Source organism: Silene latifolia, unplaced genomic scaffold, assembly GCF_048544455.1.
Source record: "Silene latifolia isolate original U9 population unplaced genomic scaffold, ASM4854445v1 scaffold_20.1, whole genome shotgun sequence".
NCBI lineage: Eukaryota > Viridiplantae > Streptophyta > Magnoliopsida > Caryophyllales > Caryophyllaceae > Silene > Silene latifolia.
In genome coordinates this window covers 5221448-5235082 of record NW_027413163.1, presented here as the reverse complement: position 1 = coordinate 5235082, position 13635 = coordinate 5221448, and positions in this window count along the sequence as shown.

The window sequence follows — 13635 nt, the reverse complement described above, 5'->3', positions numbered from 1 at the left end:
GTCAGTGTTTATGGGAATTCTATGTGGTTGTGATGTCTATCGATGTGGTTGTTGTGCCTCGGGTGGTGATCCGGGCACGATACTTCGTGTTGTGATGCGGGTATTTTCGCGCTGCGGTGCGGCTGTTGGTGGCGGTGTTGCGATGCCGTCACCGGTTGTGGTGGAGTAGGCGGGATGATTACGATTCGAGTTTCGAAAGTACATACCAGTTATACATAGATTGTTGTTTTGTTTGATGTTGCTTCCTGTGAGTTTCGGGTTGTACATATAGATGGTTGTTTTGTTTATTGATATTTCTTACCAGTTTCAGCTTGGGGCGTGAGGGTAGAGTATGATATGGAAGAGAGTTATGTATGTTTCTGTTACCGGCATGGTATAGCGATATTCTGTTGATGGGACACAATTGTGAGAGGTTGTTACAGTAATTTTGATCTTGTTTTAAGATGAGGCATTGGTAGACATAGTAATGGCAAGTGAATGGTGGGACATGTGTTGTACTGATCTGAAAGCTGCAAGTGGTTCATAATCTTTTATTGGGACAGTGAATATAGGGTGTTGGAAAGAACTTGAGTATCTAGTGTGAGTGTGTGTAATAATTGTGGATCGTGAGTTATGAGTATGGAGATAGGTGCATGTATAGAGGACTATGTCGTTTTGGCGGTAATGGGGAACAATTGAAGTTTTGGTTAAGCTAAAGATTTTGTGGTATAGGTTAGGTGGTGTGCCGAGTGAATTGAGGTATGAGAATCGTTTAAGTAAGAGAGCCTTGGATATAGGAATGGTGAGTGTTTAGATTATAGGCGGTTATCTTTGACATGCGGTGGTGATGAGGATAATGAGAAGATATAGCTAAGAATTTTGTATTAGTGAGTTACGAGGACGTAACATTTATCTTAAGAGGAGTAGGATGCGATAAAAGAGAGTTTCATGGTTGTGCATGTTGTAGTATAATTGGAAGTAAAGTGTTGGTGTAGCATAAAGGATAGATCTTTGTGTGATTGATTTTATTAAAGGTCATAGCCATGCTTGTAGTAGTTTGATGTTTAGGAATGGGAGAATACTTCGATAGTGTTGACATTTGGATGATGAAGTTTAGGAGTTCGAGAGTGTTGACAGTGGGATGATGATGTTTATGAGTGTGAGTAAACTTCGAGGACGAAGTTCCTTTTAAGGGTGGTAGAATGTAACATTATGTAACATTTCGTTTTTGATGTTTATGAGTGTCTTGATATTGGATTTTCTAGTGGATAATATGTTGGTGAAACGGAGCTAGCAGCGTTTGTGGATGGTAGTTGGTAGTGTATGGAGTTAGTGTCGAGAGAGACTATAATGTAGTTGATACGATATCGTGAGCCATGTTGTGGAGGTAGAAATAGTTGGTGGAGTTGGTGTTAAGAGTTCATGTTCTATAGGTTGGGGTTTTGTTTTGAGTTCTTAGTTGCGTTGTTGTGTCTTGATCGAGTTAGTATGTTTGTTTTTATGTATGGGTTGAACTTCGGGGACGAAGTTCCTTTTAAGGAGGGAAGACTGTAATACTACGGTTTTCTACGTCTATGGGTACTCTATCGAGTGGAACTTACTCTGTCGAGTAAGTATGTTTTTATACGAAACAATAGTCTGCCTGATGGGTACTCAATCGAGCACGTGTTGCACTCGATCGAGTAAGGGGCACTCGATCGAGTAAGTCACTTACTCGATCGAGTAAGTGTGTTTTATGGGTTTATTTTGACGGGTTTTGCTAATAACGCGAGTTTAATAATATAAAAGGTTTCCGTCATTTTTTATAGGCTTATCGCGTACCTATGCAAAGATAAATTCCCTAAACACAAGTAAATGTAGTAATAGGGGTCGAACCACAAGGAAACGGGAATTACGTTGTGAATTGCTATGGGTAGATTTTTATCAAAGTCGATTTCGTTTTTGGTTTAGTTTGTTTGTTTGATGATTAATAAAAATTGTAATGTAAATTATACTTTAAAAGAGAGTCTAAGGGGTTCGGGTCACACATGCAAAGGTAAACATATGATCATGATAAACTTGGTACTAATAATATTGTCAATTGCTTAGGCTTAGAGACACCCACCTTACGATATTAGTGTCAACCATAGACCGGGTCCTAGAGAAACTCTTGTCCATGACTAGGTCGTCCTACTATACATGCTTAGTCTAATTCAATTCCGTGCCTCTCGACTTATAGAACGAATGAACAAACTTAATCAATTGAATAAGGCCTTAAACAAAGATTAAACGTTATGGCACAAGCATGTGATAGAAGCAATATGAACAATATTATTATTGATCTATTTTATCATGTTATATGTTTGATTTTGCATGGCTCCCTTAGCCCTTAGACTAAGTGATTTAGCTACTCATATTAAGGTGTAAATTGTAAACTATATCAAGAGGAATGATAAATATGATTATATGTTTTATATAAACTAAATGATTTAACATGCAAGAGAAATAAAACTAAAGTAATCTAAATGGAGTGCTTAATTGTAAACTAAGTATAAGCTAAATAGAAATGTAGACTATAAAGAAGAATACCTTAAAGAGATGAACTTGTATGGAAGAACAAATAACCAAAGTAACTTGAATAAGAAATGCTTGAACAATAACTTGTAGAACAAAATGTTGAAGGATTAAACTAAGGAAAGCTTAACAACTTGTAAACTAAAATGAGAAGACTAATGAGAGAAATATAAAGCTTAATGCTATTGTAAAGTGAAAATGAGACGTAAAATTGGATGCCTAAAACCTTGGAACACCTCTCCTATTTATAGGAGAGGAAGAAGAAACGTAAACAATCAAGATGCATGCGGCCCCGATCGGGGTTGGGTGGCCCTGATCGGGGTCGTGTGTTTCCGGGTATTTTCTCTTAATTCCTCACTTAATTGCTTGAGGAATCCAATGTTTGCGATAAATGATCCTTAATGCACCCGGTTAATGCTTCATAAATCCTTCTATGAGCATCCTAAGCTTGTTGGAATCTTATGATTTCCACCTTGACTTGGACTTGAACATTGGGCTTTGACTTTGATTGTTGGCAACATTTGCAATTCTCACTTCAATCCAACAAATCTTCATGCAAACACCCATTCAAACACTTCCATGCTTAGTCCAATATTAGGTCTTGTTTAGCTTAGTGGACTTAGTGTACAAAATGATAGGAAAAAGCCTCTAAATGTTTAGATTCCTACAAAAACATGTTAAGACAAGCAAATACACTAGAGCAACAAATATTAGCTTATGACACTATGATAAGTGTTAAATAACAAATAAAACGGAGCTAATATAGGGGATGAAAGTATATAAAATATGCACTTATCAATTTCCCCCAAGCTAAACCCTTACTTGTCCTCAAGCAAGAAACCAAATCCCATCTATTGCACTATCCAAACAAGCTATTCAAAATGATTAAAAACCCGAAACAACATGGGCAAGGAATAGAGCAAAACATGGATGAGATTTACATGTCGGCGTAGCATAGAAAACTTTGAATGAACCTTTAAGCTCTTGCATGATCTTTTGACTTATGGACTCTCACGGAGCACTCAAACTCTTTTTTATGTGAAAGGATTATTTTGTGAATAAACACTCAACTATCCTCGACTTATAATAATGTGCCCGCAATCTAATATGGTAAACAATCAAAACTAGTAAGCCAAAACAATCAAATGCAAACATGATAAAGAAGCCAAATTGGTAAGAAGAAGGCAATATGTAATGGGTAAGAAGGGGGAACAAATGAATTATGGATTGTGGAGCTAATGTCAAGCTAGCAACAACCAAATGTAAGGATGCTCAATCCCAATTCTAACCCAATTTTACAATTCAAGTCATAAGAAAACTCTCCAAAATATGTGAATAATGGATGAGAGTTTCTCACATCAACTTCTTCTTCTTTTTTTTCTTTTCAATTCATACTTCTTTTTTTCATTTCATTCTCGTTTTTTCCATGCTTTTTCCATTTCCTTTTTTCAACTTTTTTTCTTCTTTTTTCCATTTTTCTCAATTCATCATTTTTTTCTTTCATCTTTCTTTTTCATTTTCCTCTTTTTTATTTCTTGAGCATTAAGACCAAGCTCATATGATTTTCATAACTTTGAAACAAATCCCAATTGAGCACCCAAACAAGACCAAACAAGCTACTAGCTCAACAAGGTAGGCAAGTTATAATGTAGCTATGGAAAATTGTTTGTGAAGGGGTCAAGAAGGCAAATATATCATGTGAATGGCTCCAAAATGCTATAGCAAATGAATGTATGCTTACCAAGAGATGACATGAGAACCATACTTGTGCGTTTTGATGAAACACACATTATAAGGAGACACCTACACTCACCTAAGAGAGACCGGATACGGATGCATCGGTCAAAAGAGGCTCTACCTTACCATTTTGTAGCTTGCCAAAAGTCAAGATCAAGCCTATTTGGTTCATTATTCATCTCCCTATGTCAAGACATCCCCATGTAGCTAATATCCCATCATTAAAGAATAAATCATTAGCAATGAGCCATTATTAGGATAAGCAAAGAGGAAAGTAGGTGACAAGCAAGCACAAAGCAAAAATTTCTCTCAAAAATTTTCAAATTTCTACACTACATGCAACCTACACTATATGCAAATGCAATATCTCCCCCCAAGCTAAACATCACATTGTCCTCAATGTGCCAACTATTCAAAACATCCAATCAAATCATAAAAATGGCTCAAGGGACAAAACAAGAAGGACTAGAGGTTATGTTTAATGGGTTGCAAGATCTAAACCAATATGCAAAGCAATTAAAAACTTACTCGACTTGTTAGTTTCCCCCAAGCTAGCATGAATCCGGGGTATGAAGATGTTTCTTTGTGATCTTTAGTGAAGAAATGTGAAGAAACGAGAGAGAAAGGAGGAAATGAGTACCGTCGGGTATGCTTTGAATGATAGAAAGAAATATATCTTTTTTTTTGTTTTACCCGTATAAAGCAAAGGCCATGAAGTCACAGAACCACGACCCCGATTGGGGCCACCAACCCCGATCGAGGTCGACCTCCTCTTCGGGTTTTGACTCTTTTCCGCGTTGATTTAATTCCCCTCTTGTTTCTCGAAAACCACGTCCCCGAACGGGGTTGTTGCATGGGGAAGCGTGCCAAACTTACTTATAATTCTTCTCCCTTCATTCTTCACCTAAAAATCACAAAAAGAAACATCGTCAAGTCGAGCATTTTATTTCTAATCTATGAAAAACAATAAATTGCAGAAAATAAAAACAAAAAATAAACAAAAACAAGTAAAAAGCTTGGGTTGCCTCCCAAGAAGCGCTGGTTTAACGTCCCGCACGACGTAAGAAGCTATTTGATTCAAGTTTCATCATTGAGCTTGCCACCAACCAAGCTCCATTTCATAGCTCCTTTTGCATTCCGCAACCATTTGAAATTCTTCAAATAAAATTTTCCTTTCTTCTTTTTTCCACTCTTAGCAATAGCGCCCTTAGCATCGTCACCTATAAAGCAAACAACACCCATATCGTCCTCCAACGGATCCATTAGTAAGGATTCAAGCATAGTAGAGGCATAAGAAGAGTCCACAGTGCTAAATAAATAACAAGACTCTTGTAACATTGGGCTTCTAATGGTGTTGTTTTTGCTAAAGAAGACCCGGTCATCACCCACTTTCAACGTCAACCTCCTATTTTTCACATCAACTAACGCACCCGCGGTGCGTTAAAATGGCCTACCCAATATAATTGGGGTTTGTGAGTCCTCGGCCATATCAAGTATGAGGAAGTCAACGGGTATGAAAAACTTGCCAACTTTGACGGGAACATCTTCTAAGACACCTAAAGGTCGCTTTAAAGAACGGTCCGCCATTTGCAATGTTGTACTTGTGCATTTTAGAGCACCCATGTTAAGTTTTTCACAAAGGGAATAGGGCATGACACTCACACTAGCTTTTAGGTCGCAAAGGGCCTTATCAATGGTATATGTGCCTATAGTGCAAGGAATAGAATAGCTACCGGGGTCCTTAAGTTTCGGGGGAGACTTATTTTGTAAGAGTGCACTACACTCTTAGGTGAAAGCAATGGTCTCAACCTCATTGAAGGATCGCTTCTTTGAGAGAATCTCCTTCATAAACTTTGCATAAGAAGGGACTTGGGTAAGCAATTCCATAAATGGGATGGTGACTTGTAAATTCTTACAAACTTCCAAAAATTTATCAAACTTACCTTCCTCCTTGTGCTTTGCTAGACGATGGGGAAATGATATTTGAACAACTTCTTTTGGAGGAGCATCCTCCACATCTTTCTCATACTCATTGGGAGCACTCACCTTGTTTGAAACGGCATCACTCTCCTTAGCATTAGGAGAGACTTCTTCAACAACCACCTCATCACTTTCTTTGGGCATAGGAGACCCAACATCTTTGGTATCAAGCTTACTCTTCCTCTTAAGCATCAACAATCGATGAGGAAATGGCACACGATCCTTAACAAGAGGCTCTTCACTAGCCTTCTTTTTGTCATTTCCCCCAAGCTTGGCCTTTTTAACAACCACCTCATCATCCAAAGTCATGGATGGCCCATCATAGCTTGAACCACTTCTCAAGGAAATAAAATTAACAGTTTCATGTGGTTGCTCACCTTGGGGAGGTAGTTGGCCGTTCTTCCTTTGAGAGCTAGAAGCGGCTAATTGAGCCACTTGTTGTTCCAACATCTTGACTGCGGCACTATGAGCTTGATCGTTATTTTGAATTTGAGCCAACAATTCCCTTTGCATTTGGACTATCATGCCCTCAAGCTTACCAACTCCTTGATTGTTTTGTTGGGTATTTTGTGGTGGATTTTGTTGGTAATTGTTTTGTGGGGGCCTTTGTAATACTCCGTATTTATATGTCTTGGGGTACTCTATCGAGTAGCCCTTACTCTGTCGAGTAAGGGTAGGTTGCGCAATAAAATAGTTTTTGACCTGTTGGGTACTCGATCGAGTAGTCAGTACTCGATCGAGTAGGGTGGTACTCGATCGAGTACCTTGGGTACTCGATCGAGCGTCCGGTTTTACGGGGAGTTTTCTCGGGTTTTGTTAATTATGCGATTAAGGTATTTAAACATAATCGTCATTGTTTTAAATCACTTTTGCAAAACCTAAAACCCCGTTTAAGAGAGAAAGCGATCATTCATCTTCCTAATCGCATTCTTAGCAATTCCCGGAGTTCAGACGGTCAGTTCGTGTCGTAGTTCGTACCATTGAGTTCCTTGCGTCGAGGGTAAGCTTTTAACATAATTTTTATAATGTTTTGTTAAGATTGGTTAAACCCTAATTTAGGGATTGGGGGTTTTATGAGTAGTATGTGATGTGTAGTCTTTATGTGTTATGTGTTAGGAGGAGAATTCGTAGAGGAGGCGTTTTGATACAGCTGTAGATACCGTCTGCTTGTTGTGCTTTCCAGGTAGGATTTCCTACTCAGTATTAGTCCCATAATGGGATATTGGTGATGTGCTGTAGTTAGTTGTTTGGTATGATGATTGTACTGTGTTTGTGGTTGTGATTGCTGTTGATGGTTCTCGAGATGCGTTCTCGGCTGAGTGGGGTCACTTGCGGGAGTGACTTCACGCCTAGTTTCGCCCTTCGTGGAACCCGCCACGGGAGGGGATGTGCACATTAATGGGACGGGGTTATCGCTCGTACGATGAGCGGGGCTTAGGTGGGAACGGCATGCGGTCCCCCATCGGGCGGCGGTGGTCCAGTGGGGCGATCGATATTGAGATGATGGGAGTTGGTGGTGTGTGTGTGTGTGTGTGACGGTTCAAATTGTCTGTTTATCTTATTATTGTTATCTATATTGATTGTGTGATTAGTACGACCCGGTGTTGTTTTGTAAACTGCGGTGATCCATTCGGGGATGGTGAGCGGATATTGAGCGGTATTGAGATGAGTACTGAGATAGGCCGGGATGCCACGACATGACGATAGGAGTCTTCCGCTGTAGCCTTAGTTTATTTACTTTTCAGTTAGACAGTCATTTGAGAATAATGTATCGCACTTTTAGTTGGTTTCATGGATTGTAACTATTCGTTTAACTATTTATAATAAATGTTGTTTCGTTATTGTTGTTTGATTATCATTGCCTCGGGTAACCGAGATGGTAATGTCTTCATACCTGAGTGGTCCTCGTAAGGCACTTGGAGTATGGGGGTGTTACAGCCTTTGTTGATTTTGATACCCCGGTGGAGGGATATACTTTTGTTGTTGAGGAACATAGGCATTTTGTTGTGGTGGGGGTTGAGGGTTAAGCACATTGTTGCTAGTGTAAGACAAGTTCGGATGGAATTTTGTGTTCGGGTTATAAGTGTTGGAAAATGTACCCGGTGGATATGAACTTTATCTTAGAGCTTGAAAAACATTTACCTCTTCCATAGGAGCTGGGCATCGTGATTTCGTGTTTTGAGGTTTAGTACGTGTGTTTATGTTTACCCTTTCTTATATAGCTTCAAGATGCCGCCCAAGAGAACTGCTTTGTACGCGAGAGCTGAGCTTATGACCGTGGATGATATCGTTAAGATGTTAGAGCACCAGGATGCTCTTACTGAGACCCTGAAGAGAGTGAATGAGGACAAGGATAAGAGTAAGGAGAAGGAGGTTGATCATTCTAAAATCAGCCTCTATATTGCGAGGTTTAACCCGAAGGAATACAAGGGAGTAGGGGAGCCTAATCTTCTTGATAGTTGGCTGAGAGAGATGGAGAACATCTTAGACTTGGTTCATTGTCCTGATGAGATGAGAGTGGAACAGGCTGCGTTCTATCTGAGGGAGGCAGCAGGCAAGTGGTGAGATTCAGTGAAGGTGAGTGCTAAGGAGATATACACCAACCAAGGCTTACCCGATATACCTTGGGAGGAGTTTCGTAGGGGGTCATGAGGAAGGAGTTCGTAGCGGAGCATGTAAGGAGTAAGTTGAGGGAAGAGTTTGATAAGTTTAAGATGACCACTGAGATGTCGGTAGCCGAGTACTACAGGCAGTTCAATGAGAAGTCCAGGTATCTTTGAGGATATGGGTTTGAGTGAGAGAACCCGGCATTGAGGTTTGAAAGAGGGTTGACTACCACAATTATGGATAAGTTACCCGTAGGGATCCTTACGATGTTAAAGAAGCCTATGAGAGGGTCAGAGCGCGAGAGGCTGGTGGAGATGGCTCGGGAGAGGTCCGGTGGCGAAAAGAGGAAGTCTCGAGAGCGAGGGTGGTGGCCAATCTAATCACAAGAAAGGCAACCACAATCGTCTAAGGGATTTTCTGCTGGTCCGGGTTTAGTGTTTGGGGCTTCCTTTGGGCGTGGCCGTGGAAGTGTGAGTAATAGTTGGGGAGTGATCTGCTTTGGTTGTGGTGGTGTAGGCCACAAGAGACATGAGTGCACGAGTGCACCGGATCTTTCGAGAGACTCGCACAGAGCTTCGCGAGCAACGGACCGGCCGGATCATGGCCAAACCGGGAAGTCGAGTTACCAGTGGAGGCAACCGCAACGGCGGTAATTCTTATCAGAAGACACCGACGAACAACAACAACTATCAAGGGTCGGGTGCTAAGCCGACCGCATCGGCCCAAGATCTTGTCCGGGGGGTGGGCGGAAGACCGATGGCAAGTTATTCATGATGGAGAAGAAGGCAGCTGAGGAGGATGCGCACGTTATCACCGGTACATTCCTTGTTAATGGTATTCCTACGTTTGTTTTGTTTGATTCGGGGGCTTCTCAGTCGTTTGTGTCTTCGAGTCATGTAAAACAGTTGGGTTTGAGAGTATATGAATCTGTTAGTGAGCAAGTTTTCATACCTTCGGGTGAGTCTGTATCGTGTGGGAGGTTGTTTAGAGATGTATCTTTGATAGTTGGGCAAGTTGATTTCCCTGTAGACTTGCTAGAGTTTCCTTTTAATGGTTTTGAGATGATAGTTGGGATGGATTGGTTAGGAAAGTATAAAGCTAAGATAGACTGTCATCAAAAGAAAGTGTCCTTAAGAGGTCCAAAGGGTGTTAGTGTGTCTTATCGTGGGTTTCTCGTCAAACCCAAAGTTAAGTTGATTGCAGCTGTTACCTTGAAGTCTTATCTGAGGAACGGATGTCCTTTGATCCTGTGCCATGTGAGAGATGACCGGATAGAGATTCCGACAGTTGATGAGATACCAGTGGTAGGAGAGTTTGCAGATGTTTTTCCGGAGGAGATTCCGGGGTTGCCACCGAAGAGAGAGATAGATTTCACCGTTGAGTTGAAGCCAGGGACGGGGCCAATCTCTAAGGCACCGTACCGTATGGGTCCTAAGGAGATGGAGGAGCTTAGGAAGCAGTTGGATGATTTGATAGAGAAGGGATACATTAGACCAAGTGTATCGCCTTGGGGAGCACCAGTTCTTTTCGTAAAGAAGAAAGATGGGAGTTTGAGGCTATGCATAGATTACAGGGAGCTGAACCGTGTGACGATAAAGAACAAGTATCCTTTGCCAAGGATAGATGACCTGTTTGATCAGTTGAGCGGTGCAACAGTCTTTTCCAAGATTGATTTGAGGTCGGGGTACCATCAGGTGAAGATTAGGGAGGCGGACATACCAAAGACAGCTTTCACGTCGAGGTATGGCCATTATGAGTATGTGGTGATGCCGTTTGGTTTGTCTAATGCGCCGGCAGTGTTTATGGATTTGATGAATAGAATCTTCAGACAGTTCTTAGACCAGTTTGTAGTAGTGTTTATCGATGATATCTTGGTCTACTCTAAGACTAAGGAGGAGCATGAGGAGCATCTGAGGATCGTGTTGCGAGACTTTGAGGGATCATGAGTTGTATGCTAAGTTTGTCGAAGTGTGAGTTCTGTTAGAGAAAGTTGCTTTTAAGGGGCATGTAATCTCTAAAGATGGGGTAGTCAGTGGATCCGGCGAAGATTGAGGCGGTGACAAAGTGGGAAGCGCCAAGAATGTTCTTGAGGTTAGGAGTTTCTTGGGTTTAGCTGGATACTACGGACGGTTCGTGAAAGATTTCTCCAAGATAGCTAGACCGATGACAGCGTTGATGAGGAAAGAGAACAGGTTTCGTTGGGATGAGAGTTGTGAGACGGCGTTCCAAACATTAAAGGAGCGTTTGACCACAGCTCTTGTCCTCGCATTGCCTGAAGGGAGCGAGAATTTTGAGGTTTATACAGATGCCTCGAAGAATGGGTTGGGATGTGTGTTGATGCAGAATGGTAAAGTGATTGCCTATGCTTCTAGGCAATTGAAGCCTTATGAGGAGAACTACCCTACCCATGATCTGGAGTTGGGTGCAGTGGTGTTTGCTCTCAAGATTTGGAGACATTACCTTTATGGAGCAATCTTTAAGGTATTTTCTGATCACAAGAGTCTTAAGTACATCTTCACGCAGAAGGAGTTGAACATGAGACAGAGGAGGTGGATGGAGCTGATTGGTGATTACGACATGGAGATTATCTACCATGAAGGGAAGGCCAATGTTGTTGCTGATGCTTTGAGTAGGAAGAGTGTACATTCCTTGTGTACAGCTCTATCTTTGATGAGGCTGAGAGATGAGGTAGCGAGCTTTGGGATACATATGATGCAGAAAGGAGATGCCATGGGTGATATGACAGTACACCTGGAGTTTTATGATGATATTCGGGATAAGCAGGCTTTGGATCCTAAGATAGTGGAGTGGAGAGCTGGAGTAGAGAAAGGGACAGTGTCCCGGTTTTCTATTCATACAGATGGTAGTTTGAGGTTTGATGGTAGGTGGTGTGTTCCTAGTGATGAGGAGTTGAAAAAGACGATCATGACAGAGGCGCATTACACACCATATTCAGTTCATCCAGGTGGAGACAAGCTATACAAGGATTTGAAGAAAACGTTTTGGTGGCCTGGGATGAAGAAAGAGACAGCTGAGTTTGTGTCCCGTTGTTTGACATGCCAGAGAGTAAAAGGGGAACAGAGAAGACCACAAGGTAAGATTCAGTCTTTAGAGGTGCCTGAGTGGAAGTGGGAATCCATTTCCATGGATTTCATTGTGGGTTTGCCTAAGAGTCAACAAGGTAACAACATGATTTGGGTGATAGTGGATCGTCGACCAAGTCACTCACTTTGTTCCAATGAAAGATACATGGACTAAGGCACAACTGGCTATGGCCTATCGAATGAACGTGCTTAAGTTACATGGAGTCCCTAAGGACATAGTGTCTGACAGAGATGCGAGGTTTATATCGAGGTTTTGGAAGGAGTTGCAGGAATCGTTGGGAACAACTTTGAAGATGAGTACAGCATTTCATCCTGCGACAGACGGGCGACGAGAGAACAATCAAGACTCTTGAAGATATGTTGCGAGCTTGTGTGATGGATTTTGGTGGTAGGCGGGAGCAAATGTTTGGACTTGATAGAGTTTTCTTACAACAACAGCTATCACACCGGTATTGGTATGGCACCGTTTGAGGCTTTGTATGGGAGGAGATGTAGGAGTCCAATCTGTTGGGACGATAGTCTTTGAGGCAATGGTTTTAGGACCAGAGATGGTGCATGAGATGATGGAACAGTTAAGATGATCGGGGAACGGATGAGAGCGACCCAGATCGACAAAAGAGTTATGCGGATCTACATCGTCGGGACATAGAGTTTGATTGGGGACAAGGTTCTTCCGAAAGTGTCTCCGATGCGTGGAGTTATGAGATTTGGGAAGAAAGGCAAGTTAAGTCAGAAGTTTATAGGGCCTTATGAGATCTTAGAGCGAGTTGGGGAAGTTGCTTATCGTTTGGCTTTACCAACAAGCGTTGGAGAGAGTGCATAATGTGTTTCATGTATCGCACTTGGAAGTATGTGAGTGACCCGTCACATGTGTTGGAGGCAGAGAGCTTAGAGCTAGATGAGTCCTTATCATATCTGGAGGTGCCTAAGCAGATTCTAGACCGAAAGGTTAGAAAGACTAGGAGTGGTGAGACAGTTTTGCTTAAGATCCTTTGGTCTAACCACGAGACCGAGGAAGCTACATGGGAGCCAGAGGAAGCTATGAAAGAGCATTACCCTTTCCTTTTTGATCAGGTATGTATGGTTACGGGGACGTAACCTTGTTTCTTTTAGGGGGGTAGGAGATGATCGCGAGAGTTTTTAAGAGTTTTATACACCTTTATATGTTGTGTCGGGATGTTTGTCGGGATAAGTTGGGTTAGTATCATGTTTTATGTTCGGTTGCTGAGTCGGGAATGTTGTGGGAGTACCTTTGTTTGGTAGTGGTTTGAACTTCGAGGACGAAGTTTCTTTTAAGGAGGGAAGACTGTAATACTCCGTATTTATATGTCTTGGGGTACTCTATCGAGTAGCCCTTACTCTGTCGAGTAAGGGTAGGTTGCGCAATAAAATAGTTTCTGACCTGTTGGGTACTCGATCGAGTAGCTGGGGTACTCGATCGAGTACCTTAGGTACTCGATCGAGCGTCCGGTTTTACGGGGAGTTTTCTCGGGTTTTGTTAATTATGCGATTAAGGTATTTAAACATAATCGTCATTGTTTTAAATCACTTTTGCAAAACCTAAAACCCTGTTTAAGAGAGAAAGCAGTCAGTTCATCTTCCTAATCGCATTCTTAGCAATTCCCGGAGTTCAGACGGTCAGTTCGTGTCGTAGTTCGTACCATTGAGTTCCTTG